Source organism: Callospermophilus lateralis, chromosome Y (assembly GCF_048772815.1).
Source record: "Callospermophilus lateralis isolate mCalLat2 chromosome Y, mCalLat2.hap1, whole genome shotgun sequence".
Taxonomy (NCBI): Eukaryota; Metazoa; Chordata; class Mammalia; order Rodentia; family Sciuridae; genus Callospermophilus; species Callospermophilus lateralis.
Window position 1 is genome coordinate 7,614,212 of NC_135326.1, and position 24,308 is coordinate 7,638,519.

The following is a 24,308-nucleotide window of genomic DNA, read 5'->3' on the forward strand; positions in this document are numbered from 1 at the left end:
AGTAATGGTCCACCTTTTTTCCAATCTCGACCTGTACCTTGGGCTTATGTGCACTGATGATATAGAAACAAGAGTTTTATATATTCCTTAGAAAATCAAGCTAAAATCGAGCTTTTCCCACTTACAGTTAACAGTTGACATTTCGAATGCCAATTGTGGAATTTTGACTTTAAGGAAGAAATGGTTCTGGGCGACTCTTGCTAAAACGAGTAGATGAATTATGTATTACGTTTTGTGCTCGCTCTATAATCAATGCCTTTGTACAAAAGAAAACAAAAAGGCACAGTGCTCGTCTTAGGTGGTTGCAAGCTGTAAATCTGCGAATTACTTCGAATCCCAAGAGGATCATTCTTTTCAATAATCCTGAAATTCTTTCGACTATGTTTACTGTTTTAAGTCACAGTCATTCTTCCTGTGTGGAAGGAATTTATTTGGAAGTGGGCTGAGCAATAATAAGCCTTACGGAGCTCTGAACATTTAATGACAGTGTTCACCATGGGAGAAGGAGCCGATACCGGTAAACCTCTTAATTATGTGTGTGTTTCAGAAATGGGGACGTTTCTGGGAACAGAATGTGAATAGGTGGTGACCTGACACCCTCTCTCAAGGGGCCTTGGAGAACTGCTGTTTTGCAGAAAACTTGGATACTCCCTAAGTTTGGCAACGGATAAATATTCACATTTCCTGAACTCCAAGACAGTCTTTAAAAAATCTTTTTTTTTTTTTTTCCATCCATATTTTATTGTTTGAGAAATCAGGATGTATCTTACCTTCGACTTATTATAGCAGCATTTCTCGCCTCTCAAAATCCTTCCTGCTTCATTTTGGCAGCTGAGCGGGAGGGAATCCGGGGGGTGCCATGAGTCATGCTGAGGATTCTGCATGAGGGGCTTGTTGGGGGAGGAAGGTGTCTCCACGGCTGTAGCAGTTGAAGTCAACGCGCCTTTATGTCTGGACACATATTATTTCACGGTTCTGCAGGTGAGAAGTTTCACGTGGATTGGGGTAAAATCAAGGTATTGGCTGCGTGGGACTCTAAGTGGAGGTTCTGGAACTCACTGTAAGGCCTGAGGACCCGATTTCCATGTTGGCTGTCAAATGGGGTCACCCTCGGCTTTTAGAGCCCCCCTCTTTTCTCCCGGGCTCATGAGCCCATGCATCTTCCAAGCCAGGGAGGACCAGGGTATCCCCGCTCCTCTTGATGCCTGTCCACCTTTGACCTCTGCAGCTGTACCTCGGTGACCCCGGCTAGGAAAGCTGTTCCACTGTCGAGGACCTATGTCATTAATTTGGGCTCTTCTGCATAACCAGGGTCATCCTCCCGTCTCAGCATCCCTTAACTGAGTCTTGTGCCTGAAGTCCCCCTGGCCAGGTGGCCTAACACAATCCTTTTATCCTTGGGTTTGTGCTACCCTGAATGTCCTTTTTTTCCCCCTGGTCATTTCCCCTAAAGCACACAAGCAACTACTTACACAGGATGTGCATTGTGCTAGGGAGCATGCGTGACCGGAACACGTCTGATTTTTGCATAAGGGGTTTGAGCATCCTCAGACTTGGGGCTTGGAAACAATCCTTCTGGCTACCAAGCGTCAACTCTACTCGGAAGATACTAGGTTTAGAGGCTGCAGAGGTACATAATCAAGGGTTACAAGCCCGGCAAACGCCTATAATCTCAGCAGCTCAGGAGGCTGAGGCAGGAGGATTGCAAGTTCCAAGCCAGCCTCAGCAAAGGGGAGGCCCTAAGCAACTCAGGGAGACCCCGTCTCTAAATAAAATACAAAATAGGGCTGGGGATGGGGCTCAGTGGTCGAGGGCCCCTAAGTTACAAATTCTGAACTTTGTGGGCCTTTCTAAGGTTCAATCAGTAGACAGTAACCCCTTGCATTTGAAGAAGATGGAAGGAGAATCCCAGTTTCCAGGGATTAGAACAGAACCTCTGGCCTCCCTCTGCCTTACTATTAACCATGAAGTGTCTGAGATGAAACAGGTCTTCTTAGAGCCCCAGTGTTGGGCCCGAGAACTGAGGAGGGGACCCCACCACACAACAGCCCAACAGCCTGCATTGTGCAAGCGGCCCCTGTACAGATGGCTGGGGTCTTGCAACCAGGAGGGACACTGTCTATTGCGTGCACAGGTGGACACCTCTGTGTGTCTGTCCAGGCAGAGTGTTTCAGAGTTGAAAGGATGAACACACTAATGCTAAAAAAAAAAAAAAAAAAAAAAAAGAATCAGGGTCACTTGACAGCCAGTCTCTTTGGGCATCAGCTAATAATTGACAGGGTTCGCTGTAAGAGTAGTAAACATGCTTTGTAGACTGTCTGGTATCCTCTCAGCAAAGGACCCCCCCAATCCACTCAGTTTAACAACAACAGAATCATCATTTTCTTGGGGGGAGATTCAGCCATATTTCCAAACAATGCAACATTCTCTCGTGGTCCTTTTATCAAAGAACTGGCCTCAGAACGTGGCTCCTTTTGGGAAGAGTGAAGTATAGCAAAAGCTCTAAAATCGGCTAATCTCTGCTACTTTGGGAAAGACACCTTGGCTTCTGTTTTGTGGGAGATGCTATTCTTTTAATGAGGTATGCACTTTTATCTTCAATACGGGCGTGGCGGAGCGTCCTCCCGAGGGTGGCATCCTTGATTTAAAGGCGTCCTGTGATTCGGTAGGAAACACAGAAGATGGAATATAAACTACTTGCTCCCTAAGCGCAGGAACTGACCCTCATGAGGGAAATCAGATGGTAGATTTCCGCGCGCCTGGCTGTACACAGACTGTGCGCTACCAGCAGGAAAACATTTTTATGACTCAGATTTGCCCACAGCCTACATTACGGCTCACGAGGCATATTAGTGAACGTGAGCCACTCTGCTGGTACCTAAGTCAAAGGCTCGCTGTAAATGACTACAATGCTTACCCCAAACCCCCATCTATTTAAACTTGTTGAAACCCACTTCCTCCCCCACTTAAAATCAATAAATTGGAACACCTCTTCAATGGCAGTTTCAAGTTGAACCGGCTATTCCGGAGGACAGGCTGTGATTTCCAGCTAAGAAGCCAAGCGGAAGGGAACCCTGCCTTCCGACCACTGCCCTGGTCTTCAGAGAGCTACTTTGATTTCCACAGAAAGGCTTTCAAGAGGAGTTTACAAGACCCAAAAGGTCACATTATGCAGCTTAAAAACTACAACAGTTAGCCAGGCACAGTGGCTCACACCTGTCATCCCAGCGGCTCAGGAGGCTGAGGCAGGAGGATGGCGAGTTCAAGGCCAGCCTCAGCAACTTAGGGAGGCCCTAAGCAACTCAGGGAGACCCTGTCTCGTGAGCTCAGCATCTGCTTAAGGCAAACAGGACTCCCCAATTCTTCAGAAATGCCAGGAATCAATCCTGCGCCCCCCAACCCCAAACTGTCATCATGCGCCACCATGAAAATTAAGCCTCTGTAGGTTTTCTCTTTGCCCTTGGTTGGAGGTGAGCCTCCCTTCCAGCCTCTGACTTCTGAGCCTGATTCCTCGCACTATCCCTGCAGGCTGCTGCAATGCCTCATTTATCTATGCGTGCACAGATTTGCATATGCAAATATGTGTTTTTAATACCGATCACGTGGAAGCACAGAGCCCCCGGGGGGAGAACTGCAAATCGGAACAGAGTCTTCCTGAGTTTCTTGCTGCTGGCTCTTTCATTCTTGAGTACTGCATGGACCCCTCTTGAAGTTCAAGGACAGGTTTCCCACGGAGCCTTGGCTCCGTATTAAGTTATTTTACTGCTCAAAAAAACTTGGATCTCGGTGAACAGCTTTGCGTTAGCTATAGCTTCCCCTTCAAGGTTGGGGGACTCAGCCCTGGGTGTTCGCCTCCCTGTAAAATGCCAATAACATCTGCAAAGGTGCAGGAACGCTCTGTTTTAATTTTAATTAACTAATTGATCAATTAATTCATTATTTTGCAAATTCACTCTTGACTGGAGAAGTTCCGCAGATTTCCTTCCCCACTTCTGGGATAGCCCATTTGGTGTCACTTTGTGATTCCATTCTTTTCTCCAGATAAATTTGTGAATTTTTTTGGGGGGGTGGGGATACTGGGGATGGAACTCAGGGACACTCAACCAATGAGCCCCGTCCCCAGCCCTGTTTTGTATTTTATTTAGATACAGGGTCTCCCTGAGTGGCTTAGAGCCTTGCTTTTGTTGAGGCTGGTTTTGAACTCTCGATCCTCCTGCCTCGGCCTCCTGAGCTGCTGGGATGACAGGTGTGCGCCACCACACCCAGCTAAATTTCTGATTTAAAAAAAAAATTTTTTTTGGGAACAGGTTATAAATCTGCCTGGTTCCCTCAATGCTTAGCAAGTCAAAGTCTTTAACACATGTCCCTTTTTATATCCACATGAGAGTCTTGACTTTTCCTTTTCCTCAAAATCATCTTTTAATAATATGTGTACTTAAGCGTGCGTCCGTGTATAACTAGGTACCTGTTTTATGTGGGTGCCGTACAGGTCTAACCTAAAAGCAAACTCCAGGGAAACAAATCTCCTTGTAAAGTCTATGAAATCAGATGAAGCCGACAACTTTAATTTCAAGTACGGGTTGCTGTCTTTCCAGAGCCATTTGGGCTGAGTTCAGCAGCTGGATGATATTTTCTTCTGGGTTGAGCTCTCACTAGCTTTGAACCGACTTTTTACTGTTGAACTCAGCATGGAGTTTGAGTACTGGGAACCGCCATTGGAACTATGGTCTCTGTCATGGTTCGATTTCTTCCTTTTATTCTTTTCCTCTTCTGCTGCTGCTGGGGTTTGAACCCAGGGCCCGGCACCTGCAAATTGCAGTCTCCTCCTTCAAAGCTACACCTCCAGCAACCCGCCTCCTGCCATTTTAGCTCTGAAGAACAAATGCACTCGATTCTCCGTGTCTCATTTCAAGGGATAATGAACTTAACAAGTGACTGCAGAATCAAATGACGGAAGCTCTAACTTAAGAATGTACATGGGGGAGGGGGCGGGGTGAGCCCTGTGGATGAACCAAGGCTCGGTCCATGCCAGGCGAGTGTCCTGCCAGGGAGCCACATCCCTAACCCTGGGGTGGACCGAGTCAAATCCCCGCCGAAGAGGGTTCAGAAACCATGGGCAGCCCTTGAGTGTAACAGGACCAGCAAGTGTGGGAAGGGTGTTTGGGAATCAGGGAATCCTGCGGGGGATGGAACTGCTGTTCCTGGACTGACAGATTCCGGGAGAAGGGGCCAGTCAGGAAGAAGCTGAGAACTGAGTTGGATACGCTGGGTTCCAAGGGCGATGGTGTATACTCACGCAGCCTCCTGACCAGGGGGGTTCCACCGGTTGAAGCAGGTGCACAGATTTGCATATGCAAATATGTGTTTTTAATACCGATCGCGTGGAAGCACAGAGCCCTTGGGGAGAACTGCAAATTTGAACAGAGTCTTCAGAACTGCAAATTTGAACAGAGTCTTCAGAACTGCAAATTTGAACAGAGGGATGTGGGGAAGGTGCCAGGGAGATGTCAACCCTGGGTCTCAAATGTTGCATGAACCGCAAGACAGCTGCGCACAGAGAGGCGTGCACACACCTTGCACGGACCCGCCGTCGCCCCCCCTCCACGTGTTAAGGGGCATGTCCATCTCAGGAAGCCTCACCCAAGCACCCCGGGGCCTGTCTTCTCTCACAAAGCACCCCGGGGTGTTGCACCCCTTGCTCGGCCCCACCCGGCTTTTCATCCAAGGGAAGATAAAGTAAGAAATTCCAAGGGGAGTCTGAGCCCGAGGCAAGCAAAGATCAATAAAGAAAATGACCCAAGCAAGCTGCGCCACCATTCCTGTGTGACATTTTCATAAGGGGCGTGAAGGATCCCAAATGAATTACGATGACAAAACAGAAACGAGCAGAGAGAGAGAGAGAGAGAGAGAGAGAGAGAGAGAGAGGGTAAATCCATCCTGCATATAATCACTGGATTCTCACTTCTTCCCATCAAATTAGTCAACTCTTCTACTCAGAATAAGGATGGGAAATCCATTAAATGAATTGATCACCCCTTTCCAGGCCGATGGGTTTCATGAATAATGGAGGTGTATCTTCAATCAAAGAGTCGTTTTGCATTCCGTAGGCTCACAAGGTGAACCCCTTAGATGGAATGGATCAAATTAATGGAATTATTCCCTGCAAAGTTAGCAGCAGTCACTCACCCAGACTTAGCTATAATCACTGTCAGCTTAATTAGATGCACTGATTCCACGTGCATTTCCTGAAGAGAACTAGGAAGCCTGGGTTCCTGGGATGTTCAGCGAATGCGTAAGGGACCCTGAACTCCACAAGGGGCACACTGCTCCAAACTCTGCTAAACAATTATTTGAAAATTTGTTTTCTCTCTCCCTTCCTCTCTGCTTCCTGGCTTGAGAAGCAACTGCTCAGTCCAGCACCCACTTCAACCATCATGCACCCCAACTAGATTGCCTTCACCCAAACTGAGCCCATGCAGGGTCCACACACTACTGTGAGCTCACTGAAACTTTTAGCTTGATAAAGTTAGCTGTCTCAGGTACTTCATTATAGTATCACAGAGCTGACTGACATTGTTGCTTTGGCAAAAATTATGATACTTAATTTCCTTGTTTATTTAATCATGCAATAAGAATTAGTGGAGCATCAGATGTGTGCTAGATTCTGTTCTCTAGGAGGGGACCACCCCTGGGCTCTGCGTGGACAGGGTTGTACGACACAGTATCTGAGGTTATTTCACTGTCGGGCCCGTTTTTCTGGCCAGCCAATAGCTTAGGAAGGTTCTATAGCCTCGTCCAAGCCCACGGGCACGTCTGCTTTCCATCAGAGAGAATAAGACCAATGAGTGAAGGGAGCAGAGGGGTACAGGGTGGGAAGGGTAATAGAAGGAATGGGACATTATGACCCTATGTGCATGTATGACTACAAGACCAGGGTGATTCTACGTCACGTACAACCAGAAGAATGAGAAGTGGTACTCCATCTGTGTAGGATGTGTCCAAGTGCATTCTTCTGTCACGTACAACTAATTAGAACAAATAGAGAAATCAAAATCACATCTTTTCTCATTTTACAGGGTGATATTTATTCCTGCCAATTAGCATCTGCGTGCAAGTGAGCGTGTATTTCAAGGTGTGCTGGATACACCTGGCGGAATGAGTTATCTCTGATGTGGTGACCCTCGATAGGATTCCTTGCTACACAAGAACACAGCGACCGCAAACTCATCTGTTTGCCCAATTCTAAAATGAAAGGTGATTGTGCACAGGGAGGTCCCCGCACGCCCCCCCGCAGTCACCAGTTCCAGCTGTGAGTGAGCTGAGTGGTGTGTTCCAGGGCAGAGCAGCTACAGGACCTCATTTCGCTTGGCTGGAGCAGCAAGAGAGGCAGGTATGCCTGTCATCTTCAGCTGCTTCCGTCTTCACCAACGGTGGCTTCTCCGAAGCAGAGGCAGGAATTTTTATGTTGACGTGCCCCAGGGGGCCACAAGATAAATCTATGCAAAACAAGGACAGTCAGAAGGGCAAATTGGCTCTGGGGATTGGGTCCTGCCTTGGATCTCCTTTCCCCTGTCTCCAGCACTCTTTTGTGGGAAATGGGTGGATCTGTCAACGCTGGCTGGCTGGTCTCTTCTTTTGAAGAGGAAGAGGTCTTCCTGCAGTACCAAGAGCCTTTCCCGTCTTGCACCTTTGCTCGTTTAAAACGATGTGTCATTGCCACTCAGTGTGATGTAGTTCTTGCCTCAAATCCCAACGATGGCTCGAAGTTCACGGACTCCCCCACTCCTCCTGGTCCTTCTTCCTAGGAATGTCTCGGGGGCATTGCGTGAATGGGGAGTTGGATCTCTGATGAGTCCGGTATCTCATCAGAGCAATTGGATCAGAATGGAATTCAGGCCTATGAAAGGTGTGGCCTAATCAGTGGATTAATCCACTTGGATCGACTCACTTGGTGTAGACTCATAGTGGATTAATCCACTTGGATGGACTCACTGGGTGGTGACTGCAGCAGGTGGGGGGTGGCTGGAGGAGGGGGTCCCTGGGCTGTGCCTTGGGGGTCTCTGTCCTGTCCCTGGTGACAGAGCTCTCTCTGCTCCCTGGTGCCCTGTCCTGAGCTGCTCTCCTCCTCCAGGCCCTGCCGCCATTTTGTTCTGCTCCCCTGGGGCCAGAGCCATGGAGTCGGCCAACCGTGAACTGAAACCATGAGCCCAAATCAACTTCTCCACCTCTACGTTGTTCTTGTTGGGTCCTTTGATCCCAGTGATTAAAACAGCTCAGCTCAGCAAAAATCATGCCGACCCGGCACAGATGGTCTAAGAAGTCCTTCGGGTTCTCCGGTGTGTCTCCTGTTGTAGGCAGGATAGGGAAACAGGATGGGCCACGTCACCTTCCGGAGACCACCAGAAGGCAGAGAATGCGTGCCAACGGAGGGATGCTTGACGAGAGCTGTTGGAGTCCCAGTTGGGCTGTGACCAGCAGGAAGGCAGTGAGAAGCCACTTCAAATCCACCTGCGTCACAAATGAAGACCAAGTGCAGACGGGCGGTCTGGCATGGCCCACGGTGGCCCCGAACCCACCGCACTGGACTGCGAGTTCTGTAAACACAGGCCTGTGCCTTGTTCGTCATTGTGTCCCCCGGTCCCTTGCACTGGGGCACCGTGAGGAGCTCATTATGGGATTGCTGGTTGGGTGAGTGACATGTTCTTGTCTGACTCACAAAAGTGAGTGAGTGGGTTTTATGTGCAAGGAACTCACAAGGAGAGGGGTGATGAGCCCCAGCCACAATTTGGAGAGGTGTCACTCAAAGGCCCTGTGTTGAAGGCTGGCTCCCTGGGTGGCGCTACTGGGAAGCAATGTGGTCTCGAGGAGATGGGTCTTCTTGGGGACTCTAGTTGATAAGGGACATGCATGCTCTTTGACAGGACAGTGGGAGTCCCAGCCCCTTCCCCTTCCTCTCTTCTTACCACGATGTGTGTGGTCTTGCACTAGTGTATGCCCCCCACCATGATTGCCCACAGCCACAGGCCCAACTGACCATGGACAGAAACCTCCCAAACTATGAGCCCAAATCAACCTTTTTTCTTTATAAGGTGATCATGACAGGTGCATGTTGTAGTCACAGAGAGCTGACGAATACAGTATCTTACCTATATTATAAAAAGGTTTTGGTTTATGAATGACACAGAAATAAAGAACAGAAAGTCCTGATTTCTGCCTTGGAGTTGGAGGCAGTGCATGAGGCCTCATTGGGAGACACTTTGAAGGTTGAATAGAAGTGCATCAACGAGAGGAGGGAGAAGAGATGGCTCTCCAGGCAGAGCAAAATGTGTCGTCACCAGAGTGTAAATTGCTCACCCAAGGAACAAGGACGTGTCTGTCATTGCTTGGGCCCGTGATCTGTAAAGCAGAGTTCCTGTATGTGAAATAAAAAGCTAGGGAGCCTACATCATGGGAACAAATTTTTACTCCTCACACTTCAGATAGAGCCCTAATATCCAGAGTATACAAAGAACTCAAAAAATTAAACAATAAGAAAACAAATAACCCAATCAACAAATGGGCCAAGGACCTGAACAGACACTTCTCAGAGGAGGACATACAATCAATCAACAAGTACATGAAAAAATGCTCACCATCTTTTGCAGTCAGAGAAATGCAAATCAAAACCACCCTAAGATACCATCTCACTCCAGTAAGATTGGCAGCCATTATGAAGTCAAACAACAACAAGTGCTGGTGAGGATGTGGGGAAAAGGGTTCACTTGTACATTGCTGGTGGGACTGCTAATTGGTGCGGCCAATTTGGAAAGCAGTATGGAGATTCCTGGGAAAGCTGGGAATGGAACCACCATTTGACCCAGCTATTGTCCTTCTCGGACTATTCCCTGAAGACCTCAAAAGAGCGTACTACAGGGATACTGCCACATCGATGTTCATAGCAGCACAATTCACAATAGCTAGACTGTGGAACCAACCCCGATGCCCCTCAATAGATGAACGGATAAAAAAAATGTGGCATTTATACACAATGGAGTACTACGCAGCACTAAGAAATGACAAAATCATGGAATTTGCAGGGAAATGGATGGCACTAGAGCAGATTATGCTAAGTGAAGCTAGCCAATCCCTAAAAAACAAATGCCAAATGTCTTCTTTGATATAATGAGAGCAACTAAGAACAGAGCAGGGAGGAAGAGCAGGAGGAAAAGATTAACATTAAACAGAGTCATGAAGTGGGAGGGAAAGGGAGAGAAAAGGGAAATTGCATGGAAATGGAAGAAGACCCTCATTGATATACAAAATTACATATAAGAGAATTTGAGGGGGAAGGGAAAAAAATAAGGAGAGAAATGAATTACAGTAGATGGGGTAGAGAGAGAAGATGGGAGGGGAGGGGAGGGGGGATAGTAGAGGATAGGAAAGGTAGCAGAATACAACAGTTACTATTATGGCATTATGTAAAAATGTGGATGTGTAACCGATGTGATTCTGCAATCTTTGTAATGTTTTGAATAACCAATAAAAAAATAAATAAAAAGCTGTGGTCCAGATTTAAGAGCCGAGATTGAGCCAGCCAACTAGAAGTCACAGCCTAACTCAGACAAGACCCAGGACTGTCTCAAGGAGAACGTCAGAATAATGGAGTGGACAAAGAAGTCGTGTGCATGAGCATTCCTGCAAAGACCTGGCTGGACCGTGAGACCTGTGATGGAGAGTGGAAATAGAGGGAGGGGTCCAGGTTGTGGGAAGTTTCTCTCTCTCTCCAGAATAGGTTTGTCCTCGGCTCGCCTCTGAGTCTCCTCCAACCTCCTGGAACCCAGGTAACTTATGGGGACATGGGAGGGAGGGGCATCCCCAATAATCACATTTCTGCTCAGAGTTGGCTGAAAAAAATGTCGTGTTCAAAATCACGCCCAAATCTCGGTCCAATGCAATGAAGTCCCGTGAATAAACAGAGCACTTGGGGATTAAAGAGCTAGGATCTTGCAACAAAGGAGGATGCCCCTATCCTGGGGATGCACGTCAGATTCCTTGCACATCCCGAATTGTAATGGTTCTCACTTGTCTCTCATTTGGGAACTTCAGGTAGCATTCCACGAGAGCATGCCGTCTTCTTGCTGAGTGACGGGAGACAGCTTCCTCTATGTCGCTCCTTTAAATGCACTGGAGATTGGTGTAGATCTTTATGGCTTATTGAGCCCTGTAAGTAACCCTGCGGTTTTGTTCTCTTGGAAAACATCCATCGTGAGCCTCTTTATTCTAGTCTTCCTGGGTCACCAGGATCCAAGAGCCAGGCATTGCTTTTCAGGCATTGAAACATAGGGCCCCGAAGAATCGAGCATCAAGAAATTGATTTTTTAAACTCCAACACCCTGTGGAATTGAGCTATCCGAAAACATTACTATTAGATTGCCTCGTTGTAATGAAAAACTCACGTGTCAGAATATTTTGGAAAAATTAATTTAAGGGCATCAGTTTTATCTGGAGGATATAGATTTTTTTCTGTGTTACATACAGGGTAAGGAAAGGTTTTGAAAATAACGTCTTAACTGATATGCTTAACGAGATTGAGAGCTGGGCATGGGGGTGCATGCGTGTAATTCCAGTGGCTCAGGAGGCTGAGGCAGGAGGATTGTAAGTTCAAATCTAGCCTCAGCTAAAAGGAGGTATTAAGCAACTCAGTGAGACCCTGTCTCTAAATAAAATCCAAAATTGGGCTGGGGATGTGGCTCAGTAGTTGAGAGCTCCTGAGTTCAATCCCTGGTACCAAATAATAAATAAAGAAATATTGAGGGTACTTTTTAGAACTTTCTTCTTTCCAGAAAAAAAAAAATCTTAAATTTCAGGAAGTTTAGAGATGTCATATGAATTGATGGAAAAATAAGCACATTGCTGTCCATAGAACATACTAGAATTCAGCCAGGTGCCCTGGCATGTGCTTGTAATCTCAGCAGATTGGGAGGCTGAGGCAGGAGGATCATTCAAGGCCAGCCTCAGCAACTTAGTAAGTCCCTAGACAACTTGGCAAGACCCTCAAAATAAAAAGTTGAAAAAAAAATGAAAATAAAGGCTAGGGAGGGATATAGTCAGGGAGGAAGCACCCCCAGGGTTCGATCCCCAGGACACCCAAAAGAAAAAGAATATATTAGAATTCGTCCTAGTGCATGTTGTAAGTGATTGCATGGGATTCAAAGATTCGGCCTTACAGAAATAGAGTCCAGGTTTCTAACTGAAGGGAGAGGATTATTTCCTTATGTGAAGCAGGGATTTAGCAACAGGAGATACAAACAAAAGCAACCAAGTTCTTTTTTGGAGAGCTTGCATAGTCTAGCATACAACTAGATGGATTTCCACTACTTGGAGCCTGTGCAGGTCGACCGTCACCAGCGTTCAGAGCCACGTCAGCCTCGTGGTCACGCGTGGAGAGGCCACTGGTGACGAGGACCAAGTGAGGTTCACCCCCACGCATGCACCTCTTCTGTGTTTGTCCTGAGAAGTGCATTTCCTCGGTCTGAGCTCTGCATGTACTTAGAGATAACGGTCATAACACTGCCACGGAGCTTAGATAGTTTATGGGATAGCCTTTTTTTTTTTTTGAGTTAAAAATAATATTTATTCATTGTGGGCAATTTGGAAAGCTCATAAGATCACAAAGTCGAAAATCATAAATGATAAAAATCACCGATAATGCTCACATCATCTGGGAAGAGAGTCCCTTTCTTTCTGCTTTTTAAAAATCATTGCATTTTTGGCTTGATCCGTTAGTTTTGTTTCAAAGCTCTTGTTTTACAAACACCCTTAATGGTTGTGCATTGCACATGTCTACGCTGGTTTATTTTCCTGGATTTGGACCTTTAGGTCATTTCCAAGTTTTCCCTGTTGGAGATGTCGATGGCCCGGGCATCTGTGTTTGGGGTATGCATCTCGGACTGTCTGTGCACGATGACTTCCTAGAGGTGGAACTGCTGGGGCTACGGGTGTCATCTGTCCTGAGGTCCTCAGAGTCTCTTTCTTCAGTGCCCTAGAGGATAGATGAGCTCTTATCGGCAGTATAGGAAACAGTGGGCCACGTTTCTCTGCTCCCGGACTCATACTTGAGACCTGTTAAAATGCTCTGGCCACACAGTTAGCAGAGGACATCCTGGGCATGGCATGTATCCTGAAACACCCTGGCCGGGCCACCCAGAAATGCAACAGTTGCCAAGAGAAGAGATGAAAAAATGCAAAGTTTAAACCATCTTACAGCAGTGCAAAGGTTTATCAGCCTGGTAGCAACAAGAATGCTCCAGAAGATTCTCCTAGACTCTCCTTCCCAGCGTTCAGCATGACATAGAAGCATTTTTATGACATACTCAGTGACAGTAAGCACGTGAGTTCCAAAGACTTGTAACTGCTTTCAGGAAGCAAGGAGAATCTGAACAGACGGGGGGGGAAAGGGATTGGGTTGTTGGAACAAAGTTGGGCAGGTGGCCCAAGAGTTTTGAAAAGAGTGAATGAAAAATCTCAAAGGAGAAAGAAACGCAAGACATTTTTTTTTGAGAAGTGCAATTAAGCTCATGTTCCTGTGGAGACTCCCCCACCCCTTTCCACCACCACCAAATGACTTTGGTTCAGATTTTAATTCTGGGCCTGGCAGAGAACGTTGGGAGGGGTGGGTTAGGAAGACAGCTGAGTGGTTATATGCATTTATCTTGGTGCAGTTACTTCATGAGATTGCTCTTCTCCTGGGGGAGATCTCAGTTAATTCCAAGAAGGAGAATTTAAAGGAAAAGAGAACCGGCGTGAATGCATAAAGAAAATGTAGCATGTGTATACACAAGGGAATATTACTCAGCCATTAAGAAGAATACAATTATGACATTTGCAGGTAAATGGATAGAGCTGGAGAATATCATGCTAAGTGAAATAAGTTAATCCCAAGAAACCAAAGGCCAAATGTTTTCTCTGATATGCAGATGCTATTCCGTATTGTGGGGGGGGGGTCAGGGAAGAATGGAGGAATTTTGGATTGAACCCAGGAGAGTGAGGGGAGGGGGGAGGAGGGGAGGGGATTGGGGGTGGGAAAGATGGTGGAGTGAGACGGACATTATTACCCTATGTATGTGTATGATGGCACCAACGGTGTGACTCTGCAGCATGTTGTGCTCCATTTGTATACAATGTGTCAAAAGTGCATTCTGCTGTCATGTTTAACTAATTAGAATAAATAACAAAAAAAGAAAGATATCATAAACTGATCTCACCTAATAATATAGAACCAGAGAGTCAATAGTGGAAACGTGTTGTCTGCAGAAGAATTAGACTGAAGAAATGCAAAAGGATTACCAGAAATCCATGCTTTGTGCTACCTAATAATCCTGGGTCATGGGCTAAAGTCTTCAGTGCAAGATTGGTGAGGAACTTCCAAATGGTTCCAGGAGGGTGGCCCCTACAGGAACACAGGTCTGCCTTATCTGTTCTAAGTGTGCCTCCCACTGCAAGGTATCAGGAAATACTCAGCACTGCTAGTGATTATTCTTATTAAATAAACAAACAAACAAAGTATTAGCTGCATGTTGTGATGCACACTTGTAATCCCAGCAGCTGAGGAGGCTGAGGCAGGAGGATCACAAGTTGGAGGCCAGCCTCAGCAATTTGGCAAGGCCCTAAGCAACTTAGCAATTCCCATCTCTAAGTAAAAAGGTCTGGGAATGTGAACCCAAGAGCCCCTGGGTTCAATCTTGGAGAAAAAGAAGCATAGAAAATATCCTGGGGATAAACAGAGCTGGGTACTTGAAGGTTTAGTACCCTATCCTGCCTTTGGGGGCTGTGTTTGAGAATTTCCATAATAATAAACAGTTTACTTGAAAAAAAAAAAAAAAACCTCTTCAAGTTTAATAGTGCTGCGTGCTTGTTTCTAAATTCTAAGGGCTTCTTTTATCCATTTTGAGATTTTTCTGGGATTGAAAGAAGGAGTGAGGATCAACGTGGCAAACAGGAAACGTCTCTAGGGATTTGTAGGAATAAGGCGACCATAAAAGGACAGTTTGGGGCACAGACGCAGAGCGTGAGGCCAACGTCTCTCTAGGTGGACGGTGCGTCTAAGCCCACCGGCTACAGCCTACCAAGGAAGGTTCATCAGGTAGATGAGGGCAAGCTCAGCGCAGGACAGGTTTACAGGGAACTCTGTGTGGAGTTGGGAATTGGAGCACGCACACTGGGAAAGCCAGGGGCCCACTCTGTCTACAGTACGTCCTCCCAGAAATGCCACCAAGAGCAGACGGGCTGTGGTGGTCCACCGAGATAGGCAGTGAACAGATGCCTCCTGAGAAACCAAACTAGAGTCCAAACGGCCGTTTCAGGCCCCATGGCAAACTCAGGAGGTCAAGAGAAACCCCTGTGACTGTCATCTGAGCTTTAGAGAAACGCAGCGCAGACAGCTCTCAGGCCGACCACTGAACTGCCATGTGTTTCCAAGGCTGCAGGAGCAGGCCTCACCTCCCAAAGGCGGGTTTGGGGGTCTAAACATCCGTAGCGCCATCTCCAGGGAAGTCTGGGACATGCAGGATCCCCTGAGCCAGGTTCTGGGAAGAAGCTCACAGGGAGGAAAGAAGCTCATGTGAAGATGGAGGAGGAGGAAGAGGAGGAGGCAAAGGAGGGGGCAGAGAGAGGAGATGAAAATGATGGTGGTGATGATAAGGAAGAAGAAGATGGTGGTGACAGGGAAGGTGGTGGTGGTGGTGGTGATGGTGGGTCAGTGGTGATGATGGTGGAGATGATAGTGATAATGGTGATGACGGTGATATGGAGATGATGATGGTGATGGAGATGATGATGATGGTGGTGGTGATGATGATGATGGTGGTGGTGATGATGGTGGTGGTGATGATGATGGAGATGATAGTGATAATGGTGATGACGGTGATATGGAGATGATGATGGTGATGGAGATGATGATGATGGTGGTGGTGATGATGATGGTGGTGGTGGAGATGATGGTGGTGGTGATGATGATGGAGATGACAGTGATAATGGTGATGATGGTGATATGGAGATGATGATGGTGATGGAGATGATGATGGTGATGGAGATGATGATGGTGGTGGTGGTGGTGGTGATGGTGGGTCAGTGGTGATGATGATGGAGATGATAGTGATAATGGTGATGATGGTGATATGGAGATGATGATGGTGATGGAGATGATGATGGTGATGGAGATGATGATGACGGTGGTGGTGATGATGGTGGTGGTGGTGATGGTGGTGGTGATGATGATGGAGATGACAGTGATAATGGTGATGATGGTGATATGGAGATGATGATGGTGATGGAGATGATGATGGTGATGGAGATGATGATGACGGTGGTGGTGGTGGTGATGGTGGGTCAGTGGTGATGATGATGGAGATGATAGTGATAATGGTGATGATGGTGATATGGAGATGATGATGGTGATGGAGATGATGATGATGGTGGTGGTGATGATGATGATGGTGGTGGTGATGATGGTGGTGGTGATGATGATGGAGATGACAGTGATAATGGTGATGATGGTGATATGGAGATGATGATGGTGGTGGTGATGGAGATGATGATGATGGTGGTGGTGGTGATGATGGTGGTGGTGGTGATGGTGGGGGGTGATGATGGTGGAGATGATAGTGATAATGGTGATGATGGTGATATGGAGATGATGATGGTGATATGGAGATGATGATGGTGGTGGTGATGGAGATGATGAGGATGGTGGTGCTGGTGATGATGGTGGTAGTGGTGATGATGGTGGGGTGATGATGATGGAAATGTAGTAATAATGGTGATGACAGTGATATGGAGAGGATGATGGAGATGATGATGATGGTGGTGGTGGTGATGATGGTGGGGGATGATGATGGAGGTGATAGTGATAATGGTGATGACGGTGATATGGAGATTATGATGGTGGTAATGATGATGGTGGTGGTGGTGATGGAGGTAGTGGAGATGATGATAGCAATGATAATTACGATGATGATGATGGTAATGATGACATGGAAGTGGTAATGATGGTGATATCATGGTGATATGATGGTATTGGTGATGATGACAGAAATGATGGTAGTCATGATGGTGATGAAGGAGATTAATATGATTTTGATGGTGATAATGGTGATGATGATAGAGGTAGTAATGGTGGTGATGATGAGGGAGGTGATGGTAGTATGATGGTGATGATGGGGATTATGACCGTGATCACGGTGATGGAGATGATAGTAATAATGGTGATGATGGAGGTGGTAATGGTGGTGATGATGAAGGAGATGATTGTAGTGATGACGATGTAGTGGAGATTATGATGGTGCTAACAGTGATGATAACACTGATGATGGTGATGGAGATGACAGTGATGATGGTGGAGACGATAGTTAGGGTGGTGACAGTGATGATGGTGGAGATGATAGTTAGGGTGGTGACAATGATGATGGTGGAGACGATAGGGTGGTGACAGTGATGATGGTGGAGACGATAGTTAGGGTGGTGACAATGATGATGGTGGAGACGATAGTTAGGGTGGTGACAGTGATGATGGTGGAGGGGGTGGTGATGATGGAGGTAACAGAGGCTGTAATGATGGTGGAGATGATGGTGATACTGATGATGGTGGAAATGATGGAGATAATGATAGTGATGGTGATGGTGATGATGATGGTGGAGGGGGTAGTGATGATGGAGGTAGTAGAGGTAGTGATGATGGTGGAGATGATGATGGTGATGGAGATGATGATGGTGGATATGATGGTGGAGATGATGGAGATGATGATGGTGATGATGGAGATGATGATGGTGATGGTGTTGATGGTGATAGTGATGATGGTAGAGATGATGGTGATGATGAAGATGATGATGGTGATGATGGTGATGGTGATAGTGATGGGTAGAGATGATGGTGATGATGGAGATGATGATGGTGATGATGGTGATGGTGATAGTGATGGGTAGAGATGATGGTGATGATGGAGATGATGATGGTGATGGTGATGATGGTGATAGTGATGATGGTAGAGATGATGATGGTGGATATGATGGTGGAGATGATGGAGATGATGATGGTGATGATGGTGATTATGATGCTGGTGATGATGGTTTTAGTGATGGGTAGAGATGATGGTGGTGATGATGATGATGGTGATGATGATGGTGATGGTGATGATGATAGTGATGGTGTTGATGGTGATAGTGATGATGGTAGAGATGATGGTGATGATGGAGATGATGATGGAGATGATGATGATGATGGTGATGATGATGGTGATGATGATAGTGATGGTGTTGATGGTGATAGTGATGATGGTAGAGATGATGGTGATGATGGAGATGATGATGGTGATGATGGTGATGATGATGGAGATGATGATAGTGATGATGATGATGATGATGGTGATGGTGTTGATGGTGATAGTGATGATGGTAGAGATGATGGTGATGATGGAGATGATGATGGTGATGATGGTGATGGTGATGATGGAGATGATGATGGTGATGATGGTGATGGTGATAGTGATGATGGTAGAGATGATGGTGATGATGGTGATGGTGATGATGATGGTGATGATGATGATGGTGATGATGGAGATGATGATGGTGATGGTGTTGATGGTGATAGTGATGATGGGTAGAGATGATGGTGATGATGGAGATGATGATGGTGATGGTGATGATGGTGATGATGATGGAGATGATAGTGATGATGATGATGAGGAGGATGGTGATGGTGATAATGATGGTGACAACTAGAAGAAATCAACGTCTGGTTGTTCTGTGCCCAAACTTCACCCTGAACACCTGAAATAAATAGAGAACCAAACTCCTCAGGAACCCAGGACCACCTCTGTCCCAGTGTATCGGAGTGAGCTTCTAGGGGTGGTGAGAAGAGGCATATTTGAAGCATGAGGAGATGACGGAGCCAGGAGAAGTGGACGGCAGGAGGAAGCCGACTATGGCCTGCTTCTTTGGGAGTCAGGTAACTGCCGGGCAGGGGGCGTGGCGGAGCTGGGCTTTGTATCTGCCGAGGGGGCTTACCTTGAAGACGGGGAGCCCAAACATTCAGCAGCCTGTTCCCCAACTCCTCTGCACAGCTGGTGGAGGAGAAAACATTCCAGGGCAGCGTGGTGCGTCAGCACGTGTGTGCGCCACGGGAACACACACACACACTTGTGCTGCGATCCTGAGGAAATCGCTCTGTGACCTAAGTCACAAAAATTCCTGATCAAATCCCATTTTGAATTCTCAAACGGGCATGATAGAATAAAATCTTCCAGGTTACGCTGGAGACTAAATGAGATGCTGAAATCATTGACGTTTATGCTCTAAAATCAAAACTACTTTCTCTTTTATTTGGTAGTTAAAAATAATGGATTTGGTCTGATTATGATGGAAGAGATAATGAGCATAAAATCGTCCCCAAAGAAAGAAAGACGTGATTGGCTTGATTGCATTTAGTGAGGGCCAGCAAGACAAGGAAGGAGGGGACTCAGGGGCTAGAATCTTGCCAGTCTCCTTCGAGTCCACCTTTTGGTTGAAGCATTCATGCAGCGCACCCGCTTTTCAGATCGAAACCCTAGAGGACAAGCGGTTAATAACAGAATCTCTCACTGGAGAGTGGTGCTGCACACCCGTCAACCCAGGAACTAGGAGGCTGAGAGAGGATGATCAGAAGTTCAAGGTCAGCCTCAGCAACTTAGTGAGACCCTGTCTTGAAATAAAAAATAAAAAATAAAATAAAAACATAGAAAGGACTGGGGATGTCGTTTGGTGGTGAATTACCCCTGAGTTCAATTTTGAGAACCACAACCACAACAAAAATAATTAAGTCTCTCAATGACTATTATTGTTGTTTTAATGACCACCTACTATGTTTAAAAATGTGCTTGGTTAGGGGATTTCTTTTTTTCTTTTCTTTTTTTTAAAATTCTTTTTAAAATATTTTTTAGTTTTTGGCGGACACAACATCTTTGTTGTATGTGGTGCTGAGGATCGAACCCTGGCCGGCTGCATGCCAGGCGAGCACGCTACCGCTTGAGCCACATCCCCAGCCCCATATCTATTTTTTTTAAAGGAAGTAATTAAATGAGATGCTAATACTTTTTTTTTTTTTTTTTTAAGTCTGCAAAGCCCATACAACGTGGAAGGGCAGATCTTCCTGGCTTTTTTCAGGTTAATTCTGAAAGTTCAAAACACTCCACAGAGTGGACATGGTATCATTTGTAATCAGTTATGGAATATGTATGGAAATGACGGTGTGGTCCCTCCACAGATGTGTGGATTTCCAAGACTGCGTGTTCCATCTATGTATCTCAGTCATCTACGTAAGCGGAGTAGGCTCAGGTAAAGCCTAAGTTATTATTTAAACAAAAATAAATGGTTAAGCCATGGTCGGCTGATTCTATTTGCTAGTTTGGCAATTTCATTCTTCATTTTTTTTTTCCTTTTTATTCTTTAGTTGTCAGAATTAACATGGACCATGTGGCTAAGTGATGCTGCTTCAATAAATAAGAAGAAGGTTAATAGTTGTGAACTATTTTTAAGTGAACGCTGGGGCGGAGGCTGCGATGCATATTTGAAGTGTGGAGAGTTGTCTGACTTAAGCATCTGTGCCTGTGGTCAATGAAGATTTTAGAAAGATGTGTGTGTGTGTGTGTGTGTGTGTGTGTGTGTGTGTGTGTTCTCCTCGTGTGCACGTAAAAACTAGAAGATGGTGATACTGCCATCTTGTGTTACATTTCTTAGACATGACTCCGTTGCTCTTGAGGGAGAACAAAAAGTGGAAATAAAGGAGGAGGATTATACATATACATTAAATTCACTTAATGAATATTTAAATTAAAAATCCAATAAAGCATTCGCATGATCATTTTCTCCACGCAGACGAATCATTTTTTGTTTTTTTAAGTCTGACGCTGCAAAAAAATGTTTTCGTTGTGCCTTGATCTCATTGCATCAAAATATGAATTAGTTCCCTGGATCGTTTGGAAGTGCTTATCCAAAAGCGGCTCATGTCACGGGTGACAAGTTTGTTTGCATTAGAAGGGCAGCTGTTCAAAATACTTGATAAGGGCATGTGGTTTTCCCAGGGGAAGGGATTGATCTCTGTCCATCTGGCTATTTAAAAATAAGAGTGTGTGCCGGGGATGTGACTCAGGGACAGAGCGCTTACTTAAACCCCAACCAAGCAACAAACAGAAAAAGCCCCAAACTGTCATGCTTCTAACCATTTCCACTGTAATCTAATTATTTTGTCCTTTATACCTATTGCAATTAGTTAAAGTCCCTAAAAACCTCTTCTTCTTCCTCCTCTTCTTATTTTGGTACCGGGGATTGAACTCAGGGTCTCTCAACCACTGAGCCCCGTCCCCAGCCCTATTTGGTATTTTATTTAGAGACAGGGTCTCCCTGAGTTGCTTAGCGCCTCGCCGTTGCTGAGGCTGGCTTTGAACTCACGATCCGCCTGCCTCAGCCTAAAAAAGTTAAAATTTTTCTTTAACAGGTAAGAATTCGAGATCATTCATTTTCTTCCTTGAATTTTAATCACCATTCCACTTTCCTCGGAGAATTTTATCTTAAAGCAATATTATTCAACACTCAACATCTGCTTTTGTTATTTATTTTACTTACCTAGAAAAAAGTGCGCATGGTTTTAAATGTTTAAGCATTTTTTTCATGTGATCCTAGATCTCTAAGAATTTTTAAAAATTTAGTTTTAGCATCACATGTATTGTTGTCAGATAGCCAAAGCAACATAAATACACATTCTTTAAAACTGTAGGCATCATTAAGAAACAAACATAGTTATTAACTACAACTTATTGAAATGACACTTTTTAATGTTTTATTGGTTCTTTTTTAGTCAGACATGACAGTAGAGTGTATTTGACATATATTCATGGATTATAAGTTCCCATTTTTGTGACTGTACCTGTGGTGGAGTTTCGCTGGTTGTGTATTTGCATATGAACATAGCAAAGTTTTATCCAGTTCATTCTACTGACTTTTCTATCCCCATCCTCCCTTCATTTCCTTTTGACTTATCCAATGAACTTGTATCCCCCCACATTATGGTGTGTTATCAGAGAAAACATTCAGCCTTTGATTTGGGGGGATTGGCTTATTTCACTTTGCTTGGTCTTCTCCAGCTCCTTCCATTGACTGGCAGATGCCATCATTTCATTCTTCTTTAAGGCTGAGTAATATTTCATTGTGTATATATGCCACATTTTCTTTATTCATTCATCTGTTGAAAGGCATCTAGATTGGTTGCACAGTTTAACTATTGTGAATGAAGCTGCTAAAACCATGTGGCTGTGTCCCCGTAATGGGCTGATTTTAAGTCCTTTGGGTATAAACCAAGGAGAGGGATAGCTGGGTCAAATGGTGGCTCCATTCCCAGTTTTCTGAGGAAGCTCCATCCTGCTTTCCAGAGTGGCTGCCCCAATTTGCCGTCCCACCAGCAACGCAGGAGTGCGCCTTTTCCCCACATCCTCACTTAACGAGATCCGTGAACATTTCCTTTTTCATCCTATTTTTAAATGACTTATATATGTCTGTATATTAGGGTTTTTCAAATTTGGCCATGCTTTTTATACATTTAGGGCTGGGGCTAGAGCTCAGTTGGCACAGAGCTTGCTGAACACACACGTTTGATATGATGTGCATGCGTATGTACACACACACACACACACACACACACACACACATGTCCATGCGTGTGTGTATATGAGTATGCCGTGTTACTCAGGTTTTTGTTGCTGTGACTAAAATACCTGATGAGAACACACTAAAGAGGAAAAGGTCACCTGAAACCGAGCCCCATGCTGGGCCGGCTCTGTTCCTAAGTGACTTTGGCCCCGTGACGTTCCTGCAAGGGGGCCGGGCTGCCCTGTGCCTGCAGATGCCCAGCAGCAGCCGGTGCTGTGCCCACTAGGTGTCAGCAGCAGGCCCTCTCTCTGCTGCACACACATGCCCCGTCCTTGGGCGAATCTCTCTTGGGGACCGACCCATGTCCTCTCCTCTCCCTCAAGACAATCAAAGCTGACTCGGCCTTTGATCTTGTGGACGCAGACCTGGAGACACCGATTTATAATGCACGCCCATGCTCATTCACACTTTTCAAACGATTGTTGTTCGGCTAAACGTCACTTCAACAGGACACGTCAAAGGACGACTGATTTTGCTTGTTATTTTGGGATCCTTTGCATCCGATAAACGCAGGTTGAGAAGAATCAGACATCCAAATTCCCTCCTGGCAAAAGAGCCAGACGAAACAGTTCAATTCGAATGAGTGAGTTCATATGGGTTTCAAAGAACATCCCAAGCAAGGCCTAGCGGGAGACGAGTTATCGGCGGCCTTCGCGAGACTGGTTACCAGCAGCAGCCAGGAGCCGACAGAATGGATCCGTTTTTATTCCAGGCCACACAAACAAGAAGCAATCCACGCGCTGTTCCTGGGTTCTTCATCCGCAGGGATGCAGGAGGCTGTGCAGAACCGCAGGGTCCCGTCGGGCAGGAGCTGGGGGGAAAGGGCCACTGGATTCTTCTGCTAAACGTCCGTCCTGGAGTTGGGCTTCTGAGAAGAATTGAGGACGATTTGTACAAATTCAGACATTATTCTGTTCCTTCTGTAGGACATTGCGATCTTACTTTCTCCTCCTTATCAGTGGGAAAAAATAAATAAATAAAGAACACAAAACTGAATCCGCCCAGCCGCCTGCGGGTAATTTTATGGGATAAATGGGACGCAGAATATAAAACGTTTTATAAGATGAAATGAGGTGAGACAGGCTGCGATTCAAGTACTTATTTGGGCAAAAACAGCTCTCTATTGTTCCTCGGAAAACACATGAAACCCCAAGAAATGACACGGGGTGATTTTTACTGTGTGCCCGTTTTAGCGCAAAGTAACGTGGAGATGGAGCCGAGGCCCGTGCCCACCCAGGGCCTAGGATGAGCTCTGATGGAGCCGTTGGGAAACGTCCATCTTTCCCATCTATGACACTGGGTTTTGAGGCTCTTGGGAATTAGCTGTTTGCACGGAGAGACGTGGGGGGAAGTGGTTTTTCTCATCCCAGTTTTCTTGATGGAAAGATTTCCAGGAATCTGGCTGACGGGCTCTAGGACACATCTCAATTCAGAAAGAGTCACCCCGGGTGTAGCCAGGCAGCTCCCCTGGAGTGGGTCAGGGCCCGGGCCGGGCTGGCTTCCGACCTCCCCTGCTTTCACACCGGGCCTCCCTCTCCTGGTCCCCGTTTTCCTTCCGATCTGTCTCCTTAGGGAGTGACAATACAGCCACACCATGT